At 40.5% G+C, this 21,155-nt stretch overlaps 1 pseudogene; it reads left to right on the top strand.

The window, feature by feature from the left end:
• Positions 1–14,312: 14,312 nt before the first annotated feature.
• Positions 14,313–15,127, top strand: LOC100607355 (annotated as a pseudogene).
• Positions 15,128–21,155: the final 6,028 nt, after the last annotated feature.

The raw sequence follows: 21,155 nt of genomic DNA, 5'->3' as shown, positions 1-21,155 counted from the left end.
AGAAAAATTTAAAAGTCAAATTTTTATGTACTGATTTTGTGACTTGAGACATCTAGGCATATAGTGATCACTATTATCCTTCAGGGTCCAGTTCAAATATACCCTCTCCCTGAAGTCTTTCCAGATATTTCTCTGGTTGGAATTAACTATTTATTATTGAGAACCCATATCTCATGTTTCTTTAAAAGCTCGTTTTTCCATGAATCACAAATATTTACTATAAATGTAGAGCTGTGACTGTCTCTTCTTTTTCCCCAAGCATAGTGACTCATAGAAAGTACTTAATAATTGCTTCTTGATGAAAATGCTGATTTTAGAATAGACTGCCTGTAGAATGAGAATAGTATCTCAAAAGTTAAGTGCATCATGAAATCAAGCAGCTAGCCCAAAAGCATTTGAAAAGACAAAATGAAAACAGTGATTGCTGGCTGGGAACTTCTCTAAGCAACAGAAGGAAATGTTCTCACAGTTTGGGAGACAAAGATAATTCAGCAGAAACAAATCCAGACGTCTTTAGGTAATTAAGTATTTAAGCTTTAAGACTGTTAGAAGACTTTTTCTTTACTAAATCTAAAATTAGTAAAATTACAGTAAAGACTGTAAAGCTAATAGTAGTTGTCATGTACAAACTTTAAAAAATATTATCAGCTGGGCGCAGTGGCTCACGCCTGTAATCCAAGCACTTTGGGAGGCCGAGGTGGGAGGATCACGAGGTCAGGAGGTCAAGACCAGCCTGGCCAAGTTGGTGAGACCCCGTCTCTACTGAAAATACAAAAAAATTAGACGGGCAAGGTGGCAGGCGCCTGTAATCCCAGCTACTCAGGAGGCTGAGGCAGAGAATTGCTTGAACCCGGGAGGCGGAAGTTGCAGTGAGCCAAGATTGCGTCACTGCGCTCCGGCCTGGGTAAAAGAGCGAGACAGCATCTTGAAAAAAAAAAATGTATATATATGTAATCAAAGTTAGCTTACACCTTAGGGAAAGTTGCCAAGCTTCAGTTTTCTTTTGGTAACGGTATTTTCTTTTCTGTTTTTCTTTTTTTTTTTTTCTGAGACGGAGTCTTGCTCTGTTGCCCAGGCTGTAGTGCAGTGGCACAATCTCGGCTCACTGCAACCTCTGCCTCCCGGGTTTAAGGATCCTCCTGCCTCAACCTCCCGAGTAGCTGAGACTACAGACGCATGCCACCACGCCTAGCTAATTGTTGTTGTTGTTGTTGTTGTTTTTGTATTTTTAGTAGAGATGAGGTTTCACCATCTTAGCCAGGATGGTCTCCATCTCCTGACCTCATGATCCGCCCACCTCGGCCTCCCAAAGTGCTGGGATTACAGGCGTGAGCCACAGTGCCCAGCTGGTAATGGTATTTTCAAAAATTAGGTACCGTAGAATTGTTTCATACCCAGAAGTTAGGTTGCAATATTAAATAAATTGAATTTAGTAAAAATTATTCTTAAAAAATCTGTTGACACCAATAAATGTATAAAAAATATATATTTGTAATCTGTTTTCTTTTTTGTCAATATGTGTATTTAAATTTTTAAAATTCAAATCCATGCAGTATGCTAGACCTCCACTCTGGAGAAGTGGGAAAATTCAAATGTTAAAAATATATTTCATTAATATCTATTTATAATTTTTTTTAGTTTTGTTCAATTAGCAGATAACTGTTACTTATATGACAAATAAATCTAGCATACAAACAAAGAAGAAAAGCTCTTAGGAGTTAGAAAAAAACACTCCTCTATTCCCCCAAATTAAGATCACTTGTCCTGGGGCATGAAAGTAGGTATATCTCCAAGGATCTTAGTCTATAGCAATAATATTTGCACAAATACATACCCCCACTTGGAAGGGAGGAATAAAAGACCTTGGAGAATGATCATTAAAAAGCTGGAAACTGTTTTTTGACCATGAAATCCTGCCATCATGACCACATTCCTTATATAAAGATGAAATATGAATTTAATGACTTAATAGACTCACCAAAGTCAAGAATAAAATTTCATTTTGCCTTCAAGATTTCATACTATCCACCAGCAAGCATGTGAAGTGGTGCTCAGTCTGCAGTCATTATGAAACAGGTACACCTATCAGACCACAGTCAAGAAGCTGGAGAGGACGGACGCTGTAGCTCATGCCTATAATCCCAGCACTTTGAAAGGCCGAGGTGGGTGGATCACCTGAGGTCAGGAGTTCAAGACCAGCCTGACTAACATGGTGAAACCCTGTCTCTACTAAAAATACAAAAATTAGCTGGGCATGGTAGCATGCACCTGTAATCCCAGCTACTTGGAAGGCTGAGGCAGGAGAATCACTTGAACCTGGGAGGCAGAGGTTGTGGTGAGCTGAGATCATGCCATTGCACTCCAGCCTGGGTGACAGAGCAAGACTATCTCAAAAAAAAAAAAAAAAAAAAAAAGCCTGGAGAGAGCTATCCAATTTTGAGCAAATAGTAAAGCCCATTTTAATCTACTTTAAAGTACAAATGAAAGTATTACTGATATAATGTAGTCCAAACAGGTTCTCTATACCTATGAAAACCTGAGACATTTAAAATGAGGAGTGATCATTCTTTGGGTGTAACTATGTTAGCTATAACTTTTTTGTATTACTGTCAGAGTCTTTCTAAAATTTCCCTGATTACATTCAAGGCTGATGAATTTGTCTTATTTTTTTTTCCCCATACATCTTAAAACAGCTGTTCATTTCAGTAATACTTGAGGTCTTTGAACACTGAAAACATCTATACATTAATTTTTTTTTTTGAGACTGAATGTCACTCTATCACCCAGGCTGGAGTGCAGTGGTGCGATCTCTGCTCACTGCAACCTCTGCCTCCTAGGTTCAAGCAATTCTCCTGCCTCAGTCTCCCAAGTAGCTGTGAGTACAGGCGCCCGCCCCACGCCCGGCTAATTTTTGTAATTTTAGTAGAGACAGGGTTTTACCATATTGGCCAGGCTGGTCTTGAACTCCTGACCTTGTGATCCGCCTGCTCCAGCCTCCCAAAGTGCTGGGATTACAGGCGTGAGCCACCACGCCTGGCTATACATTAATTTTTAAAATTTATTTCTGTCTTTCCATCCCCACAACTAAAAGTAGAAATTAATCTTCGTTCTGGATTACAAGGTTTATTACAATTAGGACTTTTCCATTTCTGAGACAATTATGAGTCACCCGGAAACATATATTCATATTTGGTATTCAATGTTTTCAAATTGAATAATTTTAAAATCAGTATTTGGAACCTATCACTAATTATTGTGCTAATGTTATTTATGCATGTATCTTATTTCTTCAGTGTTGGAATATAAGCAAACCCAGAGGTAGGGACCTACACTATGCCTTACAATAAATGAACGAATGTTCTTTTCTTATTAAAAACACACATTCTAGAATATTCTTTGACAATATTTGGAAACCACCTTTATAAAAATTCAGAGCATCCAAAGTAAAAAGGTAAGTTTTACAATCCTTTTGGAAAAAACACTTTGCATTATATGGAAACTTAAGTATTATTTTATAGGAGAGATTAAGACAATCCAAAAGATGTCCATATTAATCACACTTGTATACACAGAAGAAAATTCAGTAATATCAATTTTAACATTATCTCCAGAGTAGTCATTTATCAAATAAAATGTTAAGGTGGGCTAAAGTGCTGTAACAAAGAAATCCCAAGATGTACTCAATCACAATAGAATGAGACTTCTCACTCACTTAACCATCCTGGGCAATGGGATGTGGGTGTTTTTGCTCCAGGAGGTGACTCAGGAACCCAGGCTCTTCCCTCTTGTGGCTCTAGTTTAGGATCTCTTGTCTGCAACCAGATGGCAGAAGAGGAAAAGGGGGTGCATGGCATAAACTTATTTCTGTAAAGTTACCTCCACTTGCAAGCCATCAGCTAAATTCAGTCACATAGTCACAACTAACTGTAAGGAAAGCTGGGAAAGGTATTCTAACTGTGCCATTAAGGAGGGGGAAATGCACTAGCTAGTAGTTTCTGCCACATCTAGTAAGACAACCACTCAAAATTATAGGTACTTGAGATAAAGGTTGTATTCTAGGTTTGAGAGTTGTTCAGGTTAGAATTTAGGTGATACATGTTCTTTATAAGATTTCATTCTGGAAGAGTGAGTTTGCATGCACTGTGGGTGAACTGGGATGTACATCATGAAAAGACACCCAGACACAAAACCAGAGCTGGCAAAATCACCTTTGTTTGGAAACAGGGGCTTCTGCCACATGGAGGATAAATTCTGAGTGAAAGACTGGTTCCTGGGAAGCTCAGAACATCTGTGTGAATGCATTCATTCCCTCTCATGTTAAAATTTGAATGCCAGGTAAAATGGCACATAGACACAAAATCTTTTCCTTCTTAAATTCTACTCAAGCAACCTGAAGCTGGTTCAGGATTGATCTGTTTCTTTCCTTCAGAGGAAATAGATAAATCTTAGAAATACAAAAGTGGACCAATCCAAGCTGTAGGGGGAAACCCTGGAGTGCTGGTAACAGGCTTTCCCATGAGGCTTTGAAATCTTTGCATTAAGAGCTGGCTTTGGTCAGGTGTGGTGGCTCATTCCTACAATCCCAGCATTTTGGGAGGGTCAGGTGTGAGGATCAGTTGAGGCGAGGAGTTTGAGACCAGCTGAGGCAACATAGTGAGACCCCATCTCTACAAAAAAAATTTAAAAATTAGCTAGGTGTGGTGGTGCACACCTGTAGTCCTTGCTACTTGGGAGGCTGAGGTGGGAGGATCCCTTGAGCCCAGGATTTCAAGGTTGCAGTGAGCTATGATCATACCACTGCACTTCAGCCTCGGAAACAGAGTGAGACCCTGCTGGCTCTCTGAACATCTGATTGATCAAACTCATCTCTTTTTTAAAGTGCATAATGAAATAGGGAAAAATAACTTTTATTATAAACTGCTCACTTAAGAATTACCTAGTCAAAAACCAGTACCTGTTTTGGTTGGGCTCCGGCTCTGATATGCTGCTGGTGTGTGCTGGTTTGGCATCCATCTGGTCATTCTGGCATCTGCCGTATTCATAGTTGAACAACTTTAAAATCACCCTGCTCAGATCCTCACTAAAGTCTCATCTCTCAGACTTAGGAATATGAACTCTTGATCTCCAAGGAGGGCCTCCTTAAAGTCAGATTGTTATAGGTTGTTTTATGAATAAATAATTGTCCCCCCCAGATAAAGAATCTGTACCAGGTTAGTATAGATACGCCACTGATGGAAAACAAAGTGTGTTTACCTCGGAGGCTACTTTTAAACAAGACAGGATGGTCACTCCATAGACAGTTAGCAAGTAAAGTTATCAAGTCTCAGATTCAATAAAGCTCTTATTTTGACTGAGTTCTAGATGGTATTAAGTACTTACACAAATTTAAAATATCAGGTCTCAAAGACTTGCAGAAAGAAAAGAAATGAAAAAAAAAAGCAAAGAAACAAATGAAGTCAAAACTCTTACTGTTTTATATGAGCTCTTTAAGAAAAACTTTTCAGGATGGTAGAAATAAAATTATGGACTTCATGAAAGAGCCAAGCAGTACATTTTGCTCTATAATTTGCACATATGCTTTAAAATACATTAAAAAGATCTGTCTTTAGAGAACTAAATTTTGCAATGGCTTTTTACTTTGGAAAATATCCTTTCTCTGTTCCAAGTGAAAATCAATTACTCAACTGAGTTATGAGACTTTTGCTTAAAGATAAATGCTATTTTTACCAAATAAAAATGTAATTTTGGTTTATTAAGGTATTGCTCAGTATCCTCACTAATCAGTTATAAGATCATGACCAAAGAAATGCACATTAGCATACTTGACACTAGACCAACGATTAGTAGTTGTGAGAAGTCTTCAAGAACTTTTCTTTACTAAGACCTTTTGCTAAGATTTACAGAGTTTTAATACTAGACCATAAAATTAATTTGAAGACTTCTATTTTAAGAATTAGTTAAGTTTACTTAAGTTTATTTTATGAATGGGGTTAAAAGATGGCTAAATGTCTTCTCTTGATTTTTACCATAGTGCAAAAATTAAATGCAGACATGACATTGTACTTTAAATTTTGAATTTGTTTTTTCGCAAGAAGTTCAGTAATTTTAACTGCCGACATTTGTTACATGGTCATGCATCACTTAATGAAGGAGACACTTTCTGAAAAATGCATTGTCAGGCAATTTCATCACAGTGTGTCATTATCATAGAGTATAATTACACAAACCATGATGGTATACCCTACTACACCACTAAGCTATATGGTGCATTAGTTTGTTTTCACACTGTTAATACAGACATACCAGAGACTGGGTAATTTATAAAGAAAAAGAGGTTTAACGAACTCACAGTTCCACATGGCTGAAAAGACCTCACAATTATGGTGGAAGGTGAAGGAGGAGCAAAGGTATGTCTTACATGGCGGCAGGCAAGAGAACATGTGCACAGGAACTGCCCTTTATAAAGCTCTCAGATCTTGTGAGACTTATTCACTATTATGAGAACAGCATGGGAAAAACCCACCCCCATGATTCAATTACCTCCCATTGAGTCCCTCACACAACACATGGGGATTATGGGAGCTACAATTCAAGATGAGATTTGGGTGGGGACATAGCCAAACCATATCCTGTGGTATACCCTATTGCTCCTAGGCTACAAATCTGTCAACAGGTTACTGTACTGAATACTGTAGGAGTTGCACTACAATGATAAGTACTTATGTATCTAAACATATCTAAATATAGAAAATGAATAGTAAACATGAGTATTATAGTCTTGTGGGACCACAGTTGTACATGTGGTCTGTCATTGACTGAAACATCATTATGTGACTTTTTTTTTTTTTTTTTTTTGAGATGGAGTCTTGCTCTGTCGCCCAGACTGGAGTGCGGTGGCCTGATCTTGGCTCACTGCAAGCTCTGCCTCCCGGGTTCACACCATTCTCCTGCCTCAGCCTCCCGAATAGCTGGGACTACAGGTGCATGCCACCACGCCCGGCTAATTTTTTGTATTTTTAGTAGAGAGGGGGTTTCATCATGTTAGCCAGGATGGTCTCAATCTCCTGACCTCGTGATCCGCCCACCTTGGCCTCCCAAAGTGCTGGGATTACAGGTGTGAGCCACCACGCCTGGCCCATTATGTGACATTTTTATTCCTTACATGACTGTATTTATTCCTTACACCATTATTTTAAAGTATGTAAAAGTGAATATGAATTCAGTAAACTGAATTCTTAAACTATTATTGTCATAAAATTGGCTTTTGCAAATTTCAGGCACTACTGAAGATTATGTGGACCTACAGAGATTCTCCAGAATCAACACCACAATCCTGGTGATGCTTTTGGGTGTTTTATTTTTCTGATAAATTCTTTTACTATTATTTTAAATTGACAGATAGAGTTGTATGTATTTCTAGTATACAATGTGATATTTTGAGATATATGTGCATATTGTGGAATGGCTACATTGAGCTGATTAACATATGCATTACCTCACATTTATCATTTTTTTGTGGTGAGAACACTTAAAATCTACCCTCTTAGCAATTTTAAATATACAATACATTGTTATTAACTATAGTCACCATATTGCAGGATGGATCTCTTGAACATATTCTGCCTGTCCGACTGAAATTTTCTATTTTTGACCAACATCTTTTCTATCCCCTCACCACTATCCGTTCGTTAGCAACCACCATACTACTCTCTGCTTCCATGAGTTCCTCTTTCTTAGATTCCACATATAAGTGAGATCATGCAGTATTTGCCTTTCTGTGTGTGGCTAATTTGACTTAGCATGATGATGTCCTCCTGGTTCATCCATGTTTTCTCAAATGACAAGTTTTCCATCTTTCCTTTTTTTTGAGATAGTCTCACTCTGTTGCCCAGACTGGAGTACAGTGGCGTGATCTCGGCTCACTGCAACCTGCACCTCCCAGCCTCAAGTGATTCTCCTGCCTCAGCCTCCTGAGTAGCTGGGATTACAGGCATGCGCCACCATGCTTGGCTAATTTTTGTATTTTTAGTAGAGACGGGGTTTTGCCATGTTGGCCAGGCTGGTCTCAAACTCCTGACCTCAAATGATCCACCTGCCTTGGCCTCCCAAAGTGCTGGAATTACAGGCGTGAGCCACCATACCGAGCCATTTTTTGTCTTTTTAAGGGCTGAATAATATTCCATTGTGTATATATACTGCATTTTCTTTATCCATTCATCAGGTGATGGACAGTTAGGTTGATTCTATATCTTGGCTCTTGTGAATAGCACTGCAATGAACACGGGAGTACAAACATCTCTTCAGCATACTGATTTTATTTCCTCTGGACGTATACCCAGTAGTGAGATTGCTGGATCATATGGTAGTTCTATTTTTAATTTTTTGAGAAACCTCCATACTGTTTTTTCGTAATGGATGTACTGATTAATCCTTTCTTTTTTTTGAGATGGAGTCTTGCTCTGTCGCTCAGGCTGGAGTGCTGTGGCACAACCTTGGCTCACTGCAACTTTCTCCTCCCAGGCTCAAGCAATCCTCCTACCTCAGCCTCCCAAGCATCTGGTTCTACAGGCATGCACTACTACACCCATCTCATTTTTGTAGAGATGGGATTTCACCACATTGCCTAGGCTGGTCTTGAATTCCTGGGCTCAAGTGATCTGCCCACCTCAGCCTCCCAAAGTGCTGAGATTACAGTCGTGAGCCACTGCGCGTAGCCTACTGATGAAATCTTTTTTTTTTTTTTTTTTTGAGGTAGAGTCTTGCTCTGTCACCCAGGCTGGAGTGCAGTGGCTTGATCTCGGCTCACTGCAACCTCTGCCTTCCGGGTTCAAGAGATTCTCCTGCCTCAGCCTCCCAAGTAGCTGGGATTACAGGTGCCGCCACCATGCCCAGCTAATTTTTGTATTTTTAGTAGAGATGAGGTTTTGCCATGTTGGCCAGGCTGGTCTTGAACTCCTGACCTCAAGTGATCCGCCCATCTTGGCCTCCCAAAGTGCTGGGATTACAGGTGTGAGTCACCGCACTCGGCCAATTTATTGTGTTTTTTTAAAAAAATTCTACTGGAGCGTTTTACCTCTGCTATCGCTGTTATAAAATGCTGTTACTCTGTTGTTAATAATCCAGCCATGGTTATGGCTATTTCTTGTTCTTAGACATCTTTGCTGTTCTTTGCTGTATCCTCTGGAGCTACCTGGCAATGCCAAGGTGTGCTCCTCACCTTGCTCATGTAACCCAAGGAGCATGCTAGAAATAATCAGATATTACTGGGATGCTTCCATCCCTAGTTCTTTTTCTGGAATTCTCTAGTCTTGTCAAAGCTGCTCTGCTTATCTGTGAACTGAGACCAGATGCTGGGCAACCTCATGTACTGACAACCTATTTTTGCCAGAAACTGATTAAATTTCTGTTTCATCTGGAAATAAGTCCTTTCTTGGGATCTTTTACACAATGCAGAGATTGAGTAAGATTGTTAATTCTCTCTTCTATTAAAGAGTAAAACGTGTGTGTCAGCAATCCAGTACCCTGATATTTGCTTGATATCACAGCATTCTACCTGAGTTTAATTCACAATTGTAAGATGATCAAGGTTCTCTGTCAAGGAAAGAGTAAAGTTGAGCTTCTCTAAAAGACGGGGCCAGGCCGGCGCGGTGGCTCACGCCTGTAATCCCAACATTTTGGGAGGCCGAGGTGGGTGGATCACCTGAGGTCAGGAGTTTGAGACCAGCCTGATCAACATGGAGAAACCCTGTCTCTACTAAAAATACAAAATTCATCAGGCGTGGTGGCACATGCCTGTAATCCCAGCTACTCGGGAGGCTGAGGCAGGAGAATCACTTGAACCCAGGAGGTGGAGGTTGCGGTGAGCTGAGATCCCGCCATTGCACTCTGGCCTGGGCAACAAGAGTGAAACTCCGTCTCAAAAAAAAAACAAAAAAAAAAACCATGGGGCCAAAACTGGAAACCATGACTATTTACATGAGTTGGTAGCCTGTGAATACAATAACAATGCAGTTTTTATTGTTATATCAATATGCAAATGTTATAAATATCTCTCATTTCTATATCTGCTTTTATACTCCATTCATCACTGTGTGAGGAATGTCTCTGATGCGCTGTCTTGCATCTGGGATGACAGGTGTGCTGGCTGGGCAAAAGAAGGCAAACGTCTAGCTAAATATTGATTTGGGTACAGCAGAGTTCTAATTTTGCATAATTGATACTTGTCTGCTTCATCCTGTTGAGAAAAAACGGTGTTCCTGGATTATTGTGATGTATCAATGGTGGTACCTGGCCTAGGCTGTGCTAAAAATATAACCCTTGCAAAGTAGATTTCTCTTTTGTTCTTAGGATGAAACTTGCAGCTTTATTACAACTCATAAGAGCACCTATTCTATTTGTGGAAACTATGCTTGCCTGTGTTTATCGTGCGTTTGGTCCATTTCTTGCATTATAGGTAGGGTGAGTCTAGTTTGAGTTTGCACAGTACTATTTGCTCTTGTGAAATTTCAGTTTGTACCTTATATCTTAGTATAGTATAAATATTAATAGTACCTTATGCTTTCAGAAGTATCCCAGTTTGGATGAGAAATTATATGTTCAACTTATACATGTATGTTATAGTACCTCCAGAACAAGTCATCTCCCAACTCTCCATATTGAAAAGGTTCACAGCTTCCATGACATAAATGAAACACTACAGTTTGGAAGAATAGAATAGTAAGTTTTCATCAAATGGAGTTTTACATTCTATTCAGGATTGAGGACTGCACTGGCCTTTTTGGAACAATCTGGCAATGCCTCGGCTACATCTCTAAAATCTGCTCAGTACTGACACAGTGGCCACTAGGGCCATGCTCCTTTGTAACTTCTTGACTCTAGATTTCACCTTAATCAATAGAAGAGTAGTGTGTGCTCTTATTGGCAATAAATATGCTATCGATATTCTTGTCAATTAGAACTTGTCTAGGATTTGCATATTCCCATTCAAATAGAAACTACCACATTTCAGCAGTCGGAGAGAAGGAACTGAGTTGCATGGGCTGGTAGCCTTTCAGAAAATTGTGTAAGGCATATTGGCAATATTGTGGACTATGATAAGCCTGTATATTGTGGTAATACTGATAAAATGTTGTATATATTGTCTTAAAGGAATGCATCAAAAATTTTCTTGTGTAAGTGTTGAAACTGTACATTATGTATTTAAGAGAAAGCAAATTTGAGGCTCAAGTAATAAAAGATTATATGCAGATTTAGGTCTTATAACAACAAAGATGGAAGACTAGAGAAAAAAATGCTATAACTTCTTGATTTCACTGTTAGTAGGTAATATCCTTAAGTGCTTTCTCCATAACTGCAAGTAAATTCGATCTCCACAGGCTGCTTTTTATAAAAAATGCAAATTAATTTGTGTCCTTGTAATTAACTAAGGATCTATCTAAAAACAAATAAAGGTGATGTACCATCTCCCCCACAGCAACAGAAGGATTTTGCTTTGTATCATAAATCAAGTTCAAAGAATATTCTTTAGTAACATGTTAAATTGCAGACTTTTTTTTGTTTTGATTTTTGGAGACACAGTCTCACTCTGTCACCCAGGCTGGAGTACAGTGGCACGATCTCGGCTCACTGCAACCTCCACCTTCTGGGTTCAAGCAATTCTTTTGCCTCAGCCACCCAAATATCTGGGATTACAGATGTGCACTACCATGCCTGACGAATTCTTGCATTTTTAGTAGAGACAGGGTTTCACCGTGTTGGCCAGGCTGGTCTCAATCTCCTGATCTCAGGTGATCCACCTGCCTCAGCCTCCCAAAGGGCTGGGATTACAGGCGTGAGCCACCATGCCCGGCCATTAAATTGCAAACTTTCACAAGAATTACCCGTCTTGTTCTCTTTGTCAGACAGAGATTCATGTGAATTTGAGTTAATGTTATCTATGCTTTGTTGTCTATTAATGTAAAGTTTTCCAGGAAGTATTATTTGACCAGAGTCATTGTGAAACACATACTAGAAATTATTATGTGCTTTGAAAATAAGCTCCACCATAATCTGTACTTTTGATTACTTTTCTTACTGGATACATTTTCTTATTTGATAAATTGTACTTCTGGGCATAATGTTGAGTTGAAGCTGCAATGTGGTAGCTTCTTTTTTTTTTTTTTTTTTTTCGAGACGGAGTCTCGCTCTGTCGCCCAGGCTGGAGTGCAGTGGCGCAATCTCGGCTCACTGCAAGCTCCGCCTCCTGGGTTCAGGCCGTTCTCCTGCCTCAGCCTCTCCGAGTAGCTGGGACTACAGGCGCCCGCCACCACGCCCGGCTAATTTTTTTTTTGTATTTTTAGTAGAGATGGAGTTCCACCGTGGTCTCGATCTCCTGACCTCATGATCCGCCCGCCTCAGCCTCCCAAAGTGCTGGGATTACAAGCATGAGCCACTGCGCCCGGCCTGGTAGCTTCTTTTAGGATCATCTCTATATTTCTAAAGTATAAAAATATTTATCATATTTCTTTATCAGTACAGAAAAGAATTATTGCCAGCTTGACTCTGCTGGCACATAATTTGACAATGTATTCTTCATTTAATTTAGATTTTAGCAAAATCTAGAAGATAGGAATCCTGGCAATTGGGGTTATTTATCTTTAGGACATTTTCCAGCTAAAAGGAGGAGTGGTTCTTTTGACAGCTGTAATGTAAAAGGGGTACAAAAGTTGGAGTCCAGGTCCCACTAAGGGAAATATCCTATTAGCACAACCCCCCACACCCGATATACACAGTTTTATCTAAATGATAGTATCCCAACAGTAGGGAGAACTAAAAGAAAAGCAGCCCCTCCTCAGACTGCAGCCCAGCTTCCAGTGATCTCGAAGTCTCGTCTCTGAAATCAGATTGAGGTCGCTCAAGACGACAGTGCTCGTGGGGACCTGATCAAAACACACGAAAATATTTTCTGGGGAGAGGTATCTCCTAGGGCTCAAATTATGTGAACAATCTTTCAAATAAAATGTCCAACACACACTCCTATGTACCCAGGCACATGAGGTGACAAGACAACATGAAGACTGAAAGAAAACATAAGCAATAGACCTATATCTGTAGGGGTTCTGGATATTGGAACTAACAGATCTAGATATTAAAATAACTATGCTTACTATAGCCAAGTAAGCAAACCTAAGATAGAAAATACAGTTGAAAACTGTACAGAAGTAACATAGACAATTTAAAAAAAGAAGTACCCAGAAATATTCGAACTTTAAAAAGTATAACTGAAACCAAGAATTTAGTGGGTAGGTTTGACATCAGATTTAAAGGAGAATTACTATAAGAGCGGACAGAAAAAATACCCAGAATGAAGCGTGGAGAGACAAACAGATAAAAATTACATAAGAGAGAATAATAAACCCAGAGGATGTGGTGAAGGAAAAAAACTAACATGCATTTCACGGGAGTTCCAGAAAAAAAAAGGAAAGAGGAAGTGGGTCAGAATAAGTATTTGAGGAGCTCATAGCCCAGATCCTCTAAAAAGCAGAGCTTGAGGCAAAAGCTTACGTGTATACTTTGCTGGTAAGTGTATTCCCACAAGCGCAAGAGTGGAGTAAAATTGACGTGAGACAGAGAAGGATGTAGTACAGATGTAGCGTGTGTTATACTAACATGAGCATACACTCACTGCAAAGTCTATTACCTCGTCTCGCAACCCATCATCAGAAAACGTATGTGAGCAACTGTTACTTCAACAATCTGGTTCTGAGGAGGAAGGGAGAGAAAACTGTCCAGGAGTTTTCCTCTCCCATTGGGTAGAACCCACTACATGGCGTGATACCTCCCACACTTCAAGATTGTGTACACGTGAGCACTGAGTGGGTACCATGGTGTGTATCTCATGCCTCAGCCCACTGGGAAAGCCCCAGGGCAGGACATGAAAGCACGTAGCAAGTGTGTGAGATAAGCCGCTGGCAGGTTGTGCTTAAGTGTGACAAGGATCAAGGAACAGCCACCACAGAGGGCTGATATGAATCTGTGTCAATAAGGTTACCGCATGGATCTGGGGTAACACAGAAGTAAATCTCGTACAGACATCAGTCCAACCAATTCCAGAAGCCCTACAAGCCCAAAGCAGGATAGGAAAAGGTTTTCACCTAGGCACATTGGAGTAAAACGGCTGAAAATCCAAGGAAGACAGAAACTCTTAAAAAGCAGCCAGGGAAGGAGAGCGGGCAGAGGAGAAGCTGCGCGGCGCACGCGCAGTATATGTGGCTAGGGAATTCGTGTGGACGTCAGGGTGGAAGCAGGTGTGAGAGGGTCCAGCAGAAGAGAACATGGCTGCCAAAATGTTGGAGTCCATCGGCAAGTTTGGCCTGGCCTTAGCTGTTGCAGGAGGCGTGGTGAACTCTGCCTTATATAGTATGGATGCTGGGCACAGAGCGGTCATCTTTGACCGATTCCGTGGAGTACAGGACATTGTGGTAGGGAAAGGGACTCACTTTCTCATCTCATGGTTACAGAAACCAGTGATCTTTGACTGCCGTTCTCAACCACGTAATGTGCCAGTCATCACCGGTAGCAAAGATTTACAGAATGTCAACATCACACCGCGCATCATCTTCTGGCCGTCGCTAGCCAGCTTCCTCGCATCTTCACCAGCATCGGAGAGGACAATGATGAGCGTGTGCCGCCGTCTATCACTACCAAGATCCTCAAGTCAGTGGTGGCTCGCTTTGAAGCTGGAGAACTAATCACCCAGAGGAGCAGATCTCCAGGCAGGTGAGCGATGACCTTAGGGAGCGCAGCCACCTTTGGGCTCATCCTGGACGACTTGTCCTTGACATATCTGACTCTCGGGAGGGAGTTCGTAGGAGAGGTGGAAGCCAAACAGATAGCTCAGCAGGAAGCAGAGAGGGCCAGATTTGTGGTGGAAAAGGCTGAGCGGCAGAAAAAGGCGGCCATCATGTCTGCTGAGGGCGACTCCAAGGTTGCCGAGCTGATCACCAACTCACTGTCCACAGCAGGGGACGCCCTGATCGAGCTGCACAAGCTGGAAGCTGTGGAGGACATCACCTACCAGCTTTTACGCTCTCGGAACATCACCTACCTGCGGGCGGGGCAGTCCATGCCCCTGTGGCTGCCCCAGTGAGGGCCCACCCTGCCTGCACCTCCGCAGGCCAACTGGGCCACAGCCCCGATTATTCTTTTTTTTTTTTTTGAGACGGAGTCTCGCTCTGTCGCTCGGGCTGGAGTGCAGTGGTGCAATCTCGGCTCACTGCAAACTCTGCCTCCCGGATTCAAGAGAGTCTCCTGCCTCAGCCTCCTGAATAGCTGGGACTACAGGCCCACGCCACCACGCCCGGCTAATTTTTTGTATTTTTGGTAGAGAAGGGGTTTCACCATCTTGGCCAGGCTAGTCTTGAACTCCTGACCTCATGATCCACCCGCCTCGGCCTCCGAAAGTGCTGGGATTACAGGCGTGAGCCACCACGCCTGGCCGTCCCGATGATTCTTAAGACCGCCTTCCTTCTGCCCCTACCTCAGAAATCACCGTGAAATTTCATAATTGGCTTAAACTGAAGGAAATAAAGGTAAAATCACTTCAGATCTCTAATTAGTCTAAAACAAAAAAGTCAGCCAGAGGAAGAAAAGACAGATCATTTTAAAAGAAACAACAACTGAAATGATAGCTTACTTCTCAGTAGAAGCAATGGAAGCCAGAAGACAATAACATGGCATTTTCAATGTGCTGAAGGAAAATAACTGCCATAGTGAGTTATTTACAAGCATTTACAAATAGTGAAAATACTCTTTAGAAATGATGTAGAAATAAAGATTTTTTTCAAGAAAAAAATAGAGTGAGAATTCATCCCTAGCAAGCCCATACTACAAGTATTAAAAGGTGTTCAGCTAAAAGGAAAATGAGCCCAGGCAGAAGGTCAGAAATAGAGGAAGAAACACGAAGCAATAAAAATAATAATTATGCTAGGGTCTTCGTTCATTTGTGCTGGTATAGCAGAATATCTCAGACTGGGTAATTTATAAAGAACAGAAATTTATTTCCTCATACTTTTGGAGGCTGAGAAGTTCAAGATCTAGGGGCTGGGAGCCTTCTTGCTGCGCCCTCACATGGCAGAAGACGGAAGGGCAAGAGAGAGTGAACCTACTCCCACAAACCCATTAATCCATTCACCTTACCTCTTCCCCAAAAGCCCCACCTCCCAAGACTGTTGAATTGAGGATTGAGTTTTCAACACAAATTATCAAGAACACATTAGAGCATAGCGACTAGTAACTCTAAATAAATAGTTAACTATATAAAACAAAAATAATGTATTGTGCAGCTTAAAATATTTATAGATATAAGACCACAACAGTATATAATTTGGGGGGGAGGTATATGGAGTTACAGGGCTTAAAAGCCTCCTACTGGAAAAGGGTAAAAATACCAGTTGACATTAGACTTTGTCAAGTCTAATGCTTGCTAAAAATCTGCATGCTATAGTCTCTAAGGCAACCACCAAAGGAAGAGTAAAAGCTGTATAATGTCCTAGCAAATACAGATTAAAAGTAGAACTGTTAAAAATATCAATTATCGGCTGGGCATAGTGGTTCACACCTGTAATCCCAGCACTTTGGGAGGCCGAGACAGGTGGATCACTTGAGGCCAGGAGTTCGAGACCAGCCTGGCCAACATGGTGAAATCCTATCTCTACTAAAAATACAAAAATTAGCCGGGTGTGATGGCAGGTGCCTGTAGTCGCAGCTACTTGGGAGGCTGAGGCAGGAGAATCACTTGATTGCACCACCACACTCCAGCTTGGCCAGCAAAGTGAGACTCTGCCAAAAAATAAAAAATAAAGGAAAGAAAAAAAAAGATCAATATAAAAGAGACAAGAATGGAGAGAGAAAGGAGCATAGAACAGGCAGAACAAGTATACATCACATAATAATTTGGTAGATTTAAAACCAAATATATCAATAATTATAGCAAATGTAAAGCAACTAAATGCTACAATTAAAACACAAAGAATGAGAGGCTAGTTTAAAAAAATAAACCCCATGGAAAGAAAGTTTAGATTTCATCTCCTCCAGGTTATCTATAAAACAAAACTATCTATAGTCCCTCAGATTTGGTTTGAACTTATAAACCATAGCAGTCTCACTTATCACTAGATCCTAATTCAGATAATTTTGTTTAGATGGGATCTTACTATGTTGCCCAGCCTAGATTCAAATTCCTGGGCTCAATCAATCCTCTCACCTCAGCCTCCCAAGAAGCTGACTACAGGCACATGCCACTGCACCTGGCTTCAGGTAATTCTTTTCCTTTTTTTTTTTTTTCAGGTAATTCTTTTCTTTTCCTTTGTCTTCAAATGTTAAAGAATCCCTTCATTATTGAGCCAAAAAAATTATCTTAGACCTACTTTATTGAGACATAGACAATATCTCTTTCTCTCATTTCATATGACAGTCCATCAGATATAGGAATATGGATACCAATTTTTCTATTTATGTATCCCTAGTTTTAAAAAATAATTTTAACATAATCTTCACCATATTTTTTGTATCATTTATGAAAACAGCTCCTTGTACAGTTGGCCCATTGATCCAGCTTGTTAAATTATTTTCAGACCTTGCTTCAATGAGCCATCATATTGTCACTTTCTTCCATTTCATATCATAGGGAAATGACACAAAAAGCATGCTTTTTATATTTTCATCTTATTCATTGATTAAAACATTGAATAGAACATATCTGATGACTGTGCTTCAGAGCAGGCTTTGGAGAACTTTTTCTAAATTGACCTTGATCCATGAATCAACATTCTGCAGGTATGCAGTTTTAAACATTAATAAATTTGCCTGTGTAGCCAGTTCACATTCCTCCAACTTGTCCGTGAAAGGCCTTGAGATGTCTTGAGTTGGCATAAGAGTCCTTGTTAGATGCCTTGCTTAGATTCAAATACCTGGCTGGGCACAGTGGCTTATGCCTGTAATCCCAGCACTTTGGGAGGCCAAGGTGGGCGGATCACTTGAGGTCGGGAGTTTGAGACCAGCCTGGCCAACATGGTGAAACACCGTCTCTACAAAAAAATACTAAAAATTAGCCAGATGTGGTGGCACATGCCTGTAATCCCAGCTACTCAGGAGGCTGAGGCAGGAGAATTGTTTCAACCTGGGAGGCGGAGGTTGCAGTGAGCCGAGATCGTGCCACTGCACTCCAGCCTGGGCGACAGAGTGAGACTCCATCTCAAAAATAAATAAATAAATAAATTCAAATACCTTAGGTCTGTTTGTCAAACTAGATGTGACAATCTCAGAAGTGAGTGCACATCTCATTTCCATTTGTTTATGGGGACAGAGAGTCAACTATAAATAATACGAAAGTCTGCACACTTAGGTTAGAAAAAGTATGATAATCCAGCGCCTCATGCATCTACGGGCACTGAAGCTGCTAAACATCACTTTTTTTTTTAGACAGAGACTAGCTCTGTCACCCAGGCTGGAGTGCAATGGCGCAATCTCTGCTCACTACAACCTCTGCCTCCCAGGTTCAAGCGATTCTCCTGCCTCAGCCTTCCAAAGTAGCTGGGACTACAGGCAAGTGCCACCACGCCTGGCTAATTTTTGTATTTTTAGTAGAGACATGGTTTCACTATGTTGGCCAAGGCTGTTCTCAAACTCCTGACCTCGTAATCCTCCTGCCTTGGCCTCCCAAAATGCTAGGATTATAAGTGTGAACCACCGCACCTGGCCTAGACATGAATTTTTAAAGAAAATTCCACAGTGGAACACACTGGACCTTTGAACCCCTGGAGAATCTCAATGGGTTCCAAAGCATGAATAAGTAAAACTGGTAATAGCCTTTAGAAACTCCAGGGGACATAGTCAAGGTAGACTGTACTCAAAAAGTTACAAACTGGTTCATCTGAGGCTCAGAGGGCACTGGTCTCAGAGAATTTAGATGAAGATGCTCCCTGAACCAGAACTCTGATGTCCTTCTTAGTGAATTGGAATCATGACAGTGGACTTCTTTCCTAAAGGAGCTGCATGAGTTAGGATACTTTCTGCTGTATGTAACAAAAACTGATTCAAACTGGCTTAGACAATAAAGAAGTTCATTATTTCAATAAATCAAACTCCAAGAGGCAGAGCAGGCTTCAGGCTTTGTGGATTCAGTAGCACAATTCTGCCATTGGCAACCCAGGAATATTTTTCATCATTCCAATTTGGAAGAGAAATAGAATTACTAAACTTGATTTAGACTGTTTTCTGGGGATGAATAGATGTTGGTGAGTCAACCACCAACAGAAGAGTTTTTGAATGTTGAATGTAGAATAGCATTCCTAGTTCTAAGCCAGGTTTTCTTTCCTGACTTTTAGGGTAGTGTCAACCCTAAGAGCAATAAGATTAAAGGCAAGGATATAAATTGGCTGACCTAAGAATACACCCAAAGGGATGTAGCTTTACCCCTAGGAACATACCTCTATACAGTCCTATGATCTTCTCCAACACAGTAGTAACACAGTTCTTGAATTCTAAACAGAGGCCTGGGATGCAGGTGGGGAAACCTTTGTTCCACAGATACAATGTGTATAGAAACCTTTCTTTTCTTCCGGAAATTTGAGGCAGAAAATCAAGATGGGAAAGACACCCAGGTACCTTTCCAGTTGGAAATCAACCTAGACTAATTTTAACAAATGGTAAAACATAAACTGAATGATTTTATTGGCTGTTCAATAATGGATTTAGTGAAAAGAAGCTGGAACTAATGAATAAACTAAGGAATGGGATATTGTTTTCAGTAACTTATGCTACCTCTACCTTTGATCAGGAAGGTATAAGAGCTAGCTATGTACTATAAGCAATAATATTTTTCTTTATTTCTTAATGATTGAACGGAGGATTTTTTTTTTTTTTTTTTTGGAGACAGGGTCTCACTCTGTCACTGCCAACTGGAGTGCAGTGGTGCTATCTCGGCTCACTGCAACTTCCGCCTCCCAGGCTCAAGAGATTCTCCTGCCTCAGCTACCCTAGTAGCTGGGATTACAGGCACGTGCCACTACTGCCTAGCTAGTTTTTGTGTTGTTAGTAGAGATGGGGTTTCACCATGTTGGCCAGGCTGGTCTCGAACTCCTGACCTCAAGTGATCCACCCGCCTCAGCCTCCAAAAGTGCTGGGATTACAGGCATGAGCCACCGTGCCTGGCCAGGGGAATATTTTTGACAGCTCAATTTATCCTATAAACTAAATTTACAATGCATGCTAAAAAGAGAAACTATTAACTACCAAAAATGAAACTGATTTTTCCCATAGAATGATTTCAATGTTCTTAGATATGTACATTTGTCTTAGTCATATGGGTTGCTCTTTCAAAGATGAGCATTGAAAGGAGAATTCCATTTCTAGAGTAAGATGAATGTGTAACTTCTATTGACTTCAGGGATTACAATTGCCTCCAGGTGAAGCAATTCTTATTCGAGCCACATATTTTCTGTCTAGTCTCCCTGCCTTTGGATAGCATATAAATTTCTAAGAAATAGACAGGGAGAATGATGGATTTGCATGAAAATGTTGGTGTTTATTCCAAATTTAGCTATCCCATGCAATGACACTATCTCAAGAGCTGATGAAACATATTTGAATAATGGAATCTTGGGTTAGAGAAGGCCACATATCTGATGTTTGCATTGCATTCTACAAATAACTGCAAGTTAATATTGTGCAAATTAACATTTTAAAGCAAATATTTCAATGAAATTTTCAGACTCGCTCGGCCTCCTATGTATTAATTTAGCTGACTATCCCTTACAGACTGTAATTTATTAATTTGTTCAAAAAATTTGATATGCGCCGGGTGCACTGCTTTAGGCATTGGGGGTATGGTAGCGAACAAGATGGGCACAGTCCTAGTCTTTGTGGATATTACATTCTTGGACATTACATTCAGGAAATAACCAATCAATTGAATGAACAAGATAATTTCCAATAGTGATAAGGCAGTGGGACAGGGTGATATAATAGACAGTGAGGTAGGAGTGCAATATGAGCTGGTCAAAGAAAGTCTTTGAGGTGGTGATATTTGAGCAGAACTGAAATAATGCAAGGGAGGCAGACATGTGCACAATAATATTTATTTACTCCGAGAGAAATAATATATGCAAAAGAACTCT

Source organism: Nomascus leucogenys, chromosome 1a (genome assembly GCF_006542625.1).
Source record: "Nomascus leucogenys isolate Asia chromosome 1a, Asia_NLE_v1, whole genome shotgun sequence".
Classification (NCBI taxonomy): domain Eukaryota; kingdom Metazoa; phylum Chordata; class Mammalia; order Primates; family Hylobatidae; genus Nomascus; species Nomascus leucogenys.
Note: the sequence above shows the minus strand (reverse complement) of the source record. Positions and strands in the feature narration are given on the sequence as shown.